This window comes from Macrobrachium rosenbergii, chromosome 27 (assembly GCF_040412425.1).
Source record: "Macrobrachium rosenbergii isolate ZJJX-2024 chromosome 27, ASM4041242v1, whole genome shotgun sequence".
Lineage (NCBI taxonomy): Eukaryota > Metazoa > Arthropoda > Malacostraca > Decapoda > Palaemonidae > Macrobrachium > Macrobrachium rosenbergii.
In genome coordinates this window covers 35,968,958-35,982,008 of record NC_089767.1, presented here as the reverse complement: position 1 = coordinate 35,982,008, position 13,051 = coordinate 35,968,958, and the positions used below count along the sequence as shown (strand labels likewise).

General features: G+C 35.9%; 1 protein-coding gene and 1 long non-coding RNA gene across 4 annotated transcripts in view; one reads left to right on the top strand and one right to left on the bottom strand.

The window, feature by feature from the left end:
• The window catches only part of LOC136853615 (uncharacterized), a 21,332-nt gene extending 9,459 nt beyond the window's left edge, over nucleotides 1–11,873 (bottom strand). Inside the window, exon 1 of one of the 2 annotated variants that reach the window (XM_067129409.1) lies at nucleotides 11,547–11,873. The gene's annotated coding sequence lies outside the window, so the exon portion shown is untranslated. The remainder of the gene's footprint in view (nucleotides 1–11,546) is intronic. The other variant, XM_067129408.1, reaches the window with a different exon arrangement.
• LOC136853618 (uncharacterized) overlaps nucleotides 1–13,051 on the top strand; it is a 60,890-nt gene that overhangs the window by 21,158 nt on the left and 26,681 nt on the right. The window lies entirely within an intron of this gene.

The following is a 13,051-nucleotide window of genomic DNA, read 5'->3' as shown; positions in this document are numbered from 1 at the left end:
ACGTGAAAGTGGGTCATTGTTATTTGTAAATGTTGCCCATTGATTATTCGAAGATTTTTGCTTATTTTATATGTCATAGTTTGTGTTAGTTTTATTAGTTTATATATATATATATATATATATATATATATATATATATATATATATATATATATATATATATATATATAAATGAAACAAAGATATAGTGAGGAGTTGGTCTCATGTTTCATTGAGAAATAATGACATTTGGCCTTGTCTTTAGATTGCAAAAGTGGGTCATTGTTATTTTTTGATGCAGCAATAAAGGTGGGTCTTTATTATTTTTAAATGTAGCACTTTAATTATTAATTTTATGCTTTAACCTTAATTGATAGTATATTTTAAGTATTTTGCATAAGACACTCAATTTTATGGACGGACGATCAAACTGACCGCGCTCTTAGTCAGTGAACTGAATAACATTGTTTAGGCAGCTGATCGTTTCTGAATCAGTGCGTGCTAACGTTCGCTTGCTTGCTTCCCTGTGCGCGCAGCCGTAAACTTAAACGTGCAAGCACCTCAAGGACGTCAGTGTTCATTGCTTGCTAAACAGAAGCACCGTTTATAAACAACGTTCCCAGAATTCCATGTGCTTAGGCTTGCGCAGTAACCTCTTGCGTACGGTGTGTAGTCAGGGGACTAAGCTAGAACGGTGCATTTTCGAAAGCTTTAAAAAGCATACAATAAAGAAAATGTTGAAGGAGATGGAGATGTAATTTGCTATCACTTGAATCAAAGTAGCAATCAAATTGTAAGCTACTCCTAAAACGCGTTAGAAAGTGTCAGCCCCGCGAGTTCGTGCGATGAACTTTCGCTGTTTTGAAAGCCTACAGATACGCATTATTATTATTATTATTATTATTATTATTATTATTATTATTATTATTATTATTATTATTATTATTATTATTATAAGGAGGCAATCTTGCGTGGAAATATTGTAATCATATTCTTATATCAGGACATTGACCTTGTAACACTTAAATTGAAAGATAGAACTTAAATTGGTCCATGGTGTATATATTTATTAAGATTTGTTGGTACTTTGTAACTGACCAGTTGTAAATTATGTTTATGGAGTGGATATTTGAAATTTAAGTTAGAAATAGTATGAATAATAATAATCATCATTGACCTCTCTCTCTCTCTCTCTCTTCTCTCTCTCTCTCTCTCTCTCTCTCTCTCTCTCTCTCTCTCTCTCTCTCTCTCTCTCTCTCAGTATTTTATTAAACAGAAATCGTTTGATTGCCCAGCATTGGCTTGGCAAATTCCGACCACCTGACTAGCTAACTGGTAGAAAGTGCTATGAATTTATATGCAGTCATTCACCCTATACACTTACTCATTCCTCTTAATCGTGGGCTTCATTGTAACCCATTAATACTAGCATTAGACCCAGGAAGTCGCGTGCAAGTTTCATAAACAGGTTTTAAAAAATTATGTTGTGAGACAGGGTCATCAACCTTCCGTCTGTTTAACTTTCTTCCTTTATCCTGGCTAGCGGTAGGCTTGGGTAGGATAACCCCCCTCCTCCCCTCTCCCACCCTGGGTGTCAGAAAACCGGTAGCCATGCTAAGATGGAATCATGAATACTTAAAAAAAAAAAAAAACCTCAACCCATCCTAGATGATTTTCCTACATTGCTCTCTGTGAGCCTTCGTGCCTAAACCGTTGTCTTAATAAACCTTAACCTAAACCCATCCCGTACATGTGACAGTTTCGTTACTGGTTTTTGAAAGTAGAAACGTGACGTCATTTCATTACGTTTTTGAATTGCGTAGATTGTAGTACATATATGTCCATTCATGTTACCGTTTTTCTTAATGGTGCCATTTTTTCCTCTTCCAAAGCCGTAACCGGTTTATAAAGGCTGAGACAATGGCCCGCTGAGATAGCAGAATCCCATTGTATGTTAACATTGTCTTATTGTATTTTAAAGTCTTCATCAAGCCCATTTTGATATTTCACGTTATCTGGGGCTGACGCAATGCTATTTAAATTCTCTTAGCCCTTTTTCCTGTCTCAATTTTTATAATGTCGTTATGTTGTAATCTTTGTAGGCCGTTGTTACAGTGTGATGAAAATATATTAAAAGTTTCACAATGGTTCCTTTTCTCTGCAATCTGCCCTGTATTGTCGCGCTCAGTCCAAATCTTATTTCGCTCCTAACGTTCAGTTCTGAACGTAAGCTAGCTGTATTTTCGTTCATAATTTATGCAGAAGGCGACGAAAATAAATATTGAAGGCAAATGAATTAAGGCCTTATCCCTAAGGAAGCAACAGAACTATTTTTTAAAACAGGGAAAGTCGCTTGGATATGGGAAATTCAAGTCATTAGAATTCTGTGGCTTAGCTGTTGGTGAAAATAATGATGTCTTGGGTTGTCTCACTTTTCTTTGTCCATTGTTTTGACTTGATTGTGCACTGTTTCCAGATAAGATCGAACTTGACGTTCTTTTGCTTGTAATTCATTTAAGTTCCTTCATTTTCTCAATAGTACGTGATCCTAATTGTTAACATTGATTTTGTTCTGAGTTGTTTAATTTATCAAGGATAGAATAAAGCGCGTCTTCCCGCTGGTTGAAACTGGAACATCAGTAACAAGGAGAGATTATGTTAGAAGTACCTACATGCAGTTTGGTTACATTTCGGGAATTTTTTTTATTTATTTACTTGGTGGTCGCTTATTTAAAATTGACCTCTTATGATGCTTTTACCCTTTGTTTCTTCTTGAATCAGTGTCACGCTTCAGTGTCTGTATTCATATTCAAAGAGAGATAGAGAGAGAGAGCCCGATAAACTGATAACTTAATAGCATACAACGGAGAAAATTTGCTGAGAATGACTTTTAACAGCTGAAGTTCCCAGAGAGAAATCAGAGCACATCCAGTTAAAGTCAAAAGTCAGTCATTGCACGCGCGTGGATGAAAGCAATGTAAACATTAGCAGTTACTAATACCCGCAAATCTCGCCCTCATTCCTGTAATTAATGACAGAGGGCGTGAGCGAGAAAATCGCTGTTAAAAATTTCGATGAAGATGACCTGCAGTTAGCCCAAGTAATCGCTAAGCAATCTTTTAAGTAATCGCTCTGGAGCCATTTTGTATTTGCCTTGTAATTGAGCGAAGTTCGTACGTGTTAAGAGTTTTGATAATACTCTCATTCTATCCTACCTCAGTTCTATCCCGTATCCTCTCTCTCTCTCTCTCTCTCTCTCTCTCTCTCTCTCTCTCTCTCTCTCTCTCTCTCTCTCTCATCCAGTCAGTCGACTCACTATATCTGTTCACTACCTGTTAGTAATCATTTAAAATAATTATGCGCTGGTCATAACACAGATGCATTCATGAGCTGTTCATATCATTGTTCAAGTTGTTTGTTTATAGTCAGTTCGTTGCTCTGGAATTTAAATGACTCAGTCTCTCTCTCTCTCTCTCTCTCTCTCTCTCTCTCTCTCTCTCACACACACACACACACACACACACACACACACACACACACACACACACACACACACACACACACACACACACACACACACACACCCTTGTTCATTTTATTTCTCTCTCACACACGCATATACACACCCACAAACCTGTTTTTTTAAAGACAGATACACCGTTTATTTTTTACTGCAAAACGGAGAAAATAATTTTTACAGTTATATCTGTCTCTTAGCAAACCTGTATCATAACTCTTTAAATTTTGACATTTACGCACTGAATGTTTACAAAAATTATACTTAAGAGATTGGCGAAAAGACCTGTGGCTACGACGTCACAAATATTTGTTAAATGAACACCACTTGATATGCGTGATAAATCATTAGGCTAATAAATAAACTGAGTTTAGTTGTTTGTTATATTAATGCTGAAATGTGAATTTTGACTTAATCCGGCATATATTCAGCAGTAAATCTTTGCATCAACGGGTGATCGGTAAAGAGAGATAGGCTTCACCTGTTTGGCGTTGGTCAGGTGAATGGGAATGAAATTTGCAACCGGTGATTGGACAGCATGAGTCATTCTGTCAGCTGATACTATGACACAAATAATAAAAAAAATACTGGTGTATACTGAATTATACAGTATTATTGAAAAATGTTAAATTTTTATATTGAATTTTAAAATATTATTGAAAATTGATAGTAGTTTTATATTGGATTTTTAAATGGGTTATTGAATAATGATAAAAGTTTTATATTGAATTTTAAAGTGTTATTGAAAAATGATAAAATTTTATTTTGAATTTTGAAGTAATATTGTCAGTCTTGTACATTTGAGGTTAATATAAAGTCCTTTTATGTACTTAATGGAATCATTTTTATGTTTTGGGAGCTCACAATATGTTTAGCAAATCGGTTTGATTAATTCCACTCAGCTCAGTGTCAGTTTCTGTCAAGAAACATGAAAGAAAGTATAAAAAATAAGAAAAATCCACAGACTTAAGTCGCTTACGGAAGTCAGACTCTTTCTGAAATTGGCCATAATGAAATGGTTGGCAGAATCCGCCGTCATTTTTCCTTCTTATTTGACATGTAGTCTTCTTTTTTGCTACATACCCAGCCGTGGCGCTCTCTCTCTCTCTCTCTCTCTCTCTCTCTCTCTCTCTCTCTCTCTCTCTCTCTCTCTCTCTCTCTCTCAGCGGGTACAAACTCGAGTGTTTCTAATGTTATACAACCCCTGAGGGAAACCCTTCACTCTTTCGTAGAAACAGTAAGTATAAATTTTCTTTTTATCTTCTCCGTGTTTTTAAAGCTGAACCTCTCTCTCTCCTTCATCACGATGTTATGTGCCCGAGAGAGAGAGAGAGAGAGAGAGAGAGAGAGAGAGAGAGAGAGAGAGAGAGAGAGATGCGGGTGATGTTATATCGATTTCTTTGATAAGTTGGTACGTCCTTTGTTTTGTTTGTTTATATGTATATATATATATATATATATATATATATATATATATATATATATATATATATATATATATATATAATATTTGTGTGTGTGCATGCATACATACAAACATACAAACATACATAAACATACATACATACATACATACATACATACATACATACAATACGTAGGGAGACACAACTTTCGACACTTTGTCAACCAAAGATAAAAATTGTAGCCGAGTTGGAAAGTTTTCGTAAGTGATACACGCGTAGGTCAATTGTTTCTCTCCTATCACTGTTGTGATTCCAAAGTAATGCGCCACTTCCTCGTAGGCATCATCAGAGCTTCGGTAATTGATCTAAGTGAGGATTTGGGGCCGCCATCCCACAAGCCATTTGAAGGGCGCCGTCGCTTCCGAATAAATTATGGTGATTCCGCCGAGCCAGGAAATGGTATTTCGTCGGAAAAGTCAAGATGATGGTTTTGTCGGAGATTCTTTCGGGAGCAGAGTTGAATTTGCTGTTACAGTATGCAATCCTCGTTCGTTCGTTTTCCGGATTGGTGTTTCTGTATATTCATTTCCCTTTATGAATTCTATTTTACGTACCATGGGAGAAATGTTCCCGGAGGAAAGTCGTGTTCATTTCCCATTGTCGAACAGACTGAAAGTAAGCTTCGCTTCGTCTAAATCATCTTCCAGAAATCGTGTTTAGTCAAACCGTCATGATTTTTGGGGTGAATGGTAGGCTTTTGCCGTATTTGAAAGCATTTTTTTTTTCCTGTCATTTCGCAATTGCACCCGTGACTTCTTGAGCATGCTCTTTTATAGCAGTTTGGAAAGGGTTCTTCGATAGTTACGATGAGATTAGGAAGATGATAAGGTTTTAGATGCGAAGACGTTGTAGTGAATGAGATTACGGCGTGATTCGGGAACGTAAGGGAATGGAGAAACAAGTCCACAGTTTTGTATGGTAAAAACATATTCAAAGAAAAATCTCTGCAGAGAGCTTTCCGGAATCTGCTCGAGTCCCCTTTATGGAGATTGAAAAGGGGAATCGGACATATTCCCGAAAGCTCTGATTAGATTAAAAATTATAAATATATTTGTACCTATACATGGCTGTGGGTTTATTTCTCCATTTCAAGACTCGTGCTACTATGAGTATTCTTTAATTTAAAGGAATGTTCGTGTGAGTGTCAGTAGCATAATGTAGCTGTTTATTTATACCAAAAAGACACTTGGAGATTCCATGCCCAGAATCTCTGTAAATAAAATATTTAGACGTTTATGTATCAGCTTTATTTACTTTAGTTGTTCGTTTGGGCAGCTTGGAATTTTTGTCAGTTATTTGTTTGACTATTGTGAGCTTATTTATAAATTAATTTTTATTTTATGTAATTTCGTAATTATATTAAACCGGGAATCAGAAAAAGAAAAAAATATATGAGATAATAACCACTTGTGTTTACAAATGCTTTGCAAAGCACAAACTTCCCGCACTGGCTTAGAAAAATTATTGCTTAAATTCGTCAGTTTCTGTTGATCAGGGCCTGTGTGAATATCCAAGCCATAATAAAGATCTGCAGGTCTCTTTGGCGGCCTTCGCGCTATTTTGTAAATGATGAAGGGGAAAACGGTGGAATATGTTTACCGCAAGACGTCTCTGAAGTGTGAAACAACAATTGACTGTAGGTAGTCTTTCAAGTGAGGAAAAAAAAAAAAGGCAAATAGAACGCAACCAGATTGCAGACTCGAATGAGGGATCCCGTTCACTTGTTGGAAAATATGCCCCTCCCCCCTTCCCCAAAATGTTTATTGTTTACTTTGAAGGTAAACCATTTATTGTACTAACGGTAATGTGTTAAGCGCCGTTTGTTCATGTGATGTAAGATTTCTGATGCGCGCATATCAAACAGACGGTTGCGCGCAATAAATACACACCTGTTCGGTGTGTTTTTGTTTACATTTTGCTGAAGTATGTCCATGTTTATTCAATTTCTGTCACTTTTTATTCAGCATAGCATTGTCCATCGTTATACTCTCACGATGTGATGCCTTTATTTAGCATAGCATTGTACATCATTATACTCTCACGAGGTGATGCCATAAAACTGGAAAGCTGCAAATGAAAACGAAGTTTACTTTAAAAAAATATATATATTCTCAGAATATAACTGGACAGACAACCCTGTCGAGAAATGACGTAGTTTCAGTGGAAATTGATGTAGATAGTGCTTCTTTTTATCTTCTTTTCTCGATAAAAAATGTCTGCGAGATGTAATATTAAAGAACTTCGGTGTTCTCTCTCAAGTTAGCCTGTGAAAGTTTTTTTTTCTTTCTTTCCTAATCTTACCTCGGTGATTTATAAGCCTGACTTGAATAATCTCGTGGATAGTTGACGTCTGTTGTGCCTTACGTGTGTTTTTCACAGGTTGAAGGAACAAAAGTTTCAAATCTGGCTGATATATTGAATTTGTTGTTTTAAGATTGTGGAGAGTAATTTCTAAGTACATGACAGTCAGGGAAGTTTAATTTAGAAATTTACAGCCGTTTTAGCATTGCAAAAAATTTGTCTAAATTACCTTTATGGTGGTCTTACAGTTTCATCAACCTTTGAATTACTGGCGTATTTTCGCTCGATCAATAATATTTTACGTTACAACCTTCTTTGTCCTTCTGCTTTGTCATCTCAAGTTCTTTCTAATATTACTATCTTCACTCTTGTCTCATAGACGGGGGTAAATGGCCTCTCATATAACATTTTGGACCTTTCTGTACCCACAAAGGGGAGTATTACCTGCTTGCTTTTACCCTGTGCAAGAGAGAGGAGGCCAGTCCAAATGACCTCATGATTCGACTTGTCCATTTTTTCTTGGATCGTTTTACAAGACAGTTTTGGTTCTCGAGAAAGGAGTTTCAATAACAGTTATTGGCTAGAGAGAGAGAGAGAGAGAGAGAGAGAGAGAGAGAGAGAGAGAGAGAGAGAGGGGTGGGGGAGAAAAACAGTAGTTACTGTCATAATCATCACTTTGTACTGAATCAAGGATGAAACCCTTTGTACAGGACACTTTCACCTGATATGTAGTCACACACATGCGCAAACGCAGCCAAGATGTCATATTCTTCATCCAGCCCATCAGTAGGATCTTATAATGTTCCAGTCTTGACATTCCAGTCCTGACAGTAGTTCTCTCGTGTGTGAAAGTAACAGAGTCTTGCGTCCAGTTTGATGATACTAAACGAAACATGCTTTAGGTTGCTTTAGAATTTATTCATCTTCGTGGGAGTGGGTTTTGTTTTTAGTAACGATGGTACTGGTATTATTACTATGATGAATTAGGGATATGATGCGAAATAGTCTAGACTAATAGATACATAAGGTATGCCGTGATATGAAGTTCATTTTGGATGAGATTTGAATTCATTTTAAGGAGAAAGATGTAGTTGTAAGTTGGTCTGAGTAAAAGACTGGAACGTATTCTTAGATGGAATATGTTTTGTGGACGAATTTTTTTTTTTTTTTTTTTCAAAATTGATGTGCATTAGTGTTATCATTAATTGAAACTGTGTGTTTGTTAGCTGCATGAGTCAAAAAGTTATGTCCCGATTTCAACCAAAATTCCACCTGTGGTAGACCTTGTGAATGGCAGTAAGTGACGAGATTTGGGGAGAAATCCGGGTCTGGTTGAAGGGCCATTTTGTGTGTGTGGTGACTGAGGGAGGGGGCGTTTTGATTGATTGCTCTCCCGTGGCGGAGGTTTGCGTTCCCTGAACGCTCTTGTTATTGATGTTTTTACAATAGCATTTTAGCTGTCGAACATTTTAATGCCTTTATTTTAGACATATGACTTGAATTGTTAAAGGGTTAGTGAAGCCAAGAGTTTTTGCTAAGAGTAACTTAATAAGATTGAAAACAATAATGGAAGTAAACAGTTTCCAGAACTGATAATGTTATACTATATGTAAATTATAGGAAATTTAAATTGTCATAATTGATATTAAGTAGTTTTATTTTTGTTAGCTCCGGATTCTTTATTTCAACATAAAAAAATCATTGAATCCCCTGGGGGTAATCGACCCCAAGTTGGAAACCCCCTTATTTAAACCATGCACACCGAGCCGAAAAAGAGTCAATTTAACTGCTAAATCACCAACATCGAATCCGTTTGGTGATTAAACAAAGACAAGGAGAGCGGTTTTGTTGGAGTCTTCCAAAATCTGCTTCAATCATCTCCTTGAAGTTTATATTAGGGAAATGTGTCAATCATCTCCTTGAAGTTTGTCAGGGGAAATGTGTCAATCATCTCCTTGAAGTTTGTAGGGGAAATGTGTCAATCATCTCCTTGAAGTTCATGTTAAGGAAATGTGTCAATCATCTTGAAGTTTATGGCAGGGAAATGCATCAGTCATCTCCTTGAAGTTATGTTAGGGAAATGTGTCATCATCTCCTTGAAGTTTGTTAGGGGAAATGTGTCAATCATCTCCTTGAAGTTTATGTTAAGGAAATGTATCAATCATCTCCTTGAAGTTTATGTTAGGGAAATGTATCAATCATCTCCTTGAAGTTTATGTTAGGGAAATGTGTCAATCATCTCCTTGAAGTTTATGTTAAGGAAATGTGTCAGTTATCTTGAAGTTTATATCAGGGGAAATGTATCAATCATCTCCATGAAGTTTATGTTAGGGAAATGTATCATTCATCTCCTTGAAGTTTATGTTAGGGAAATGTGTCAATCATCTCCTTGAAGTTTGGTAGGGAAATGTCAGTCATCTTCTTGAAGTTTATGTTAAGGAAATGTGTCAATCATCTTGAAGTTTTTGTTAGGGAAATGTATCAATCATCTCCTTGAAGTTTATGTTAGGGAAATGTGTCAATCATCTCCTTGAAGTTTGGTAGGGAAATGTCAGTCATCATCTTAAAGTTTATGTTAAGGACATGTCTCAATCATCTTGAAGTTTATGTTAGGGAAATGTATCAATCATCTTGAAGTTTATGTTAGGGAAATGTGTCAATCATCTCCTTGAAGTTTGTTAGGGAAATGTCAATCATCTCCTTGAAGTTTATGTTAAGGAAATGTGTCAATCATCTTGAAGTTTATGTTAGGGAAATGTATCAATCATCTCCTTGAAGTTTATGTTATGGAAATGTATCGCAAAACAGTCGTACTTGTATGGCGTGATGTTTTAAATTTTTTTTATTTTTATAGAAAAAGTGAGTGCTAATAAGTTTTATCTGTACATTTATGTGCCGTGAGGTATGAAAATAGGTCATAGAGATCGAGTAACTTGATAAAAAGGGCAAATTGGGAAATCTGGAATATAACGATGCATCATTTTTGAGACCAGAGGTGTAATTCAATACTGACTTTGTACACAATTCCAATATCGGGTTTCAATAACGGAGAGGGAGAGGTCGGCTTGAGTTTCGTCCTGTCCCTCGCTGGAAAAATGCTAAGTAAGTTTTGAGACGAAAAAGTTTGTAAAAAAAAAAAAAAGGGGGCCTTTTAACATTCATTGTCTGATTTTGTACGTTTCTTTGGTTATAACAGTTCAAGAAACAATTTATAAAAGAAGGTTTTGCAAGTCCGTTTCTGAATTTTTCTTTCTTATAAAAATTCAAATGTTTTCATTGTCTGTTTAAATTGGCCAGTTGTTAAATCCGAGAAATTTAATTTCTTTTGCAAATTTCGTTTTTGAGCAAGTCTCTTTGATTTGTAATAGTTTAGACTTCCTTTACATAAATGAGAAAAATCTGGTAAAACAAATAAATTTATGAAGTGTTTGAAAGTCTATGATATGGCAAATTGCAGTTCTCCTGGCTACGTGATTGGGTACATTAGTTTTTACGGCGAAATGCAAGGTTGATAGTTTTGACAATATTTAGTTCCATATATTGCATACGGTACTAATTAATATACTTATTAAAATAGTTTTCTAACTTATCTAGGAAGTTTATTTGTGCCGCAAAGATACGCCTAGAAATAAGTTAATTTGAAACTAAATGTTTAGAATGATTACCATAGAATAGTTCAGTTATGATCTCCGGAGAAATAAATTGTCGCATTGCACGATTATCAATATTTATTGTATTAAGAGATCGAAGCGATTAAGACGGTCGAGTAGTGTACAGAAAAGCGCGTTAGGAGAAATAACTTTCGCTGGTTGTATATGACAGGAACAACTCTCGTTCAGAAAGCATAGTAATTGGAAGAATAACTTTGCAGAAATTACAAGTTTGGGACTTTTCTGCTTTGTTGTCACAGATATGACATTGAACTCAGTGTCCCAGTATTTTTTGAAGATCGGGTTTAGAGTGACAGATAACTCATAACTATGTAATGGTTGAGGACTGATTTTTTTAAAGTTAACATTTCTTCACTTGTTTAATTACACACACACACACACACACACACACACACACATATATATATATATATATATATATACATATATATATATATATATATATATATATATATATATATATATATATATATATATATATACATAGATGTCTGTGTGTAACTAAACCCTTGCAGTTAGTATATGTTTGTGGATTGCTTTATAACCTACAATTGACAAAATTTAGGTTTTTATTATTTGAAATAAGTATAAAAAATGCATTGCAGATCTTACCTTACGAAAGCATCCTGCTGTCTTGTAGATTTCTACAGTTTAAAGAGTAAAGTTATTTCACTTCAATATGTAATCCACTTAAAATTTCATTTTTAAAACAAGTCCTTCGAGATGAGACGTAACTCCACTTTTGTCGTAAAATTGTTATTATTCCAAATCAAAACACCTTTTAGTCACGCGTAAACAGAGTAACAGTATACAGCACACGAAAATCTCAATAGTATTTCGTCTGTAACCGAACTACAACTAGTGCCATCTATCGGCTTTCAAAGACGGTGCAAAGAAAGTGACTGCGTGCTACCTGCCCAACTCCCGCCCGTCGAATGGAAGAGTTTGCTGGTTGAGTTTTTTGACGAAGAGAACCGGACCAATGGGTGGGTATAGTCGGATTGGCTCGAATTCTCCCGGTTTGCAAGCGTTCTGCAAGAAACCAAACATGAAAGTGCTTGACTGAGCTCCTCTCCTCTCTCTCTCTCTCTCTTCTCTCTCTCTCTCTCTCTCTCTCTCTCTCTCTCTCTCTCTCAGCGGGCGGGTTTACGAGTACGGAGTATGTTACTTTCGTACCTGTATTTCCAGTTATACTGTATCGGCAATAAGATCCAAATCAGTTCGTCCATGATTTAGTGGTCAAGTACATGTACTTGGGAGATGAGTATTACATCCTTGATTGTATTACTTTTTCTTCGTACCTTTACATGAAGGTAATAGGTGCCCATTTGTAGCTGATTGTACTAATGACAAACTAAGGAATATAGATACTGAGTTATTGGTGCTGTGCTACCTAAAGGTATATACTTACAGATGTACATTTATTAGGCAACTTTTTTAAAATTTAAAATTATGTGAACAACCCAAACTTTATTTCGTGGGTTGCTGGTCTTGCTGTTATGCGATACGTTTTAGCAGTTATCGAGTTTCTAGATAACATTCACCCCTTTTTTTATGCTAATTAATAATTTTCATGAGTGACCATTGCAATGAAGTGTCCAGTGATCTAAATATCTGCTTATTTTCAGACACAGGGGAACTTGAGGTTCTCATTTCCTCAATTATCGTTCTGTTTTGCACACCTGAGATTTTTACAACTAAAAAGTTTTCCAAGTAATAGTGCCTAGTATTTGCCTTTCCCATATTAATGATCTCAGTTTCAGTTGTTTTCGTACTAGTTTTAATAGAGGGATTATTAATCCTTCAATCCTTGTTTGCTGTCAACATTAGCCGTGTCGTCACTTTATTTTGAACCCTCCCCGCTTGTCTTAGAGAATAGTACAGCGAGTACGTCGTGCGATATAACCTCCCTTCTCACTGGAAAAGTAACAGAAATGGGAAGCATTGTTGGAAGAATCGCAGACCACTCGTTCAGAGCACTTTAATAGTGCAAAGTGGTGTCTTGAAAGTCTTGGCCCCCTAGTTACATAGAATTGTAGTAAGTTATATTGAATTTATGGCTGCACTTTATGAAGACTTTATGTAAGTATGATGAGATTGGTAAAAGGCCCTGAAAC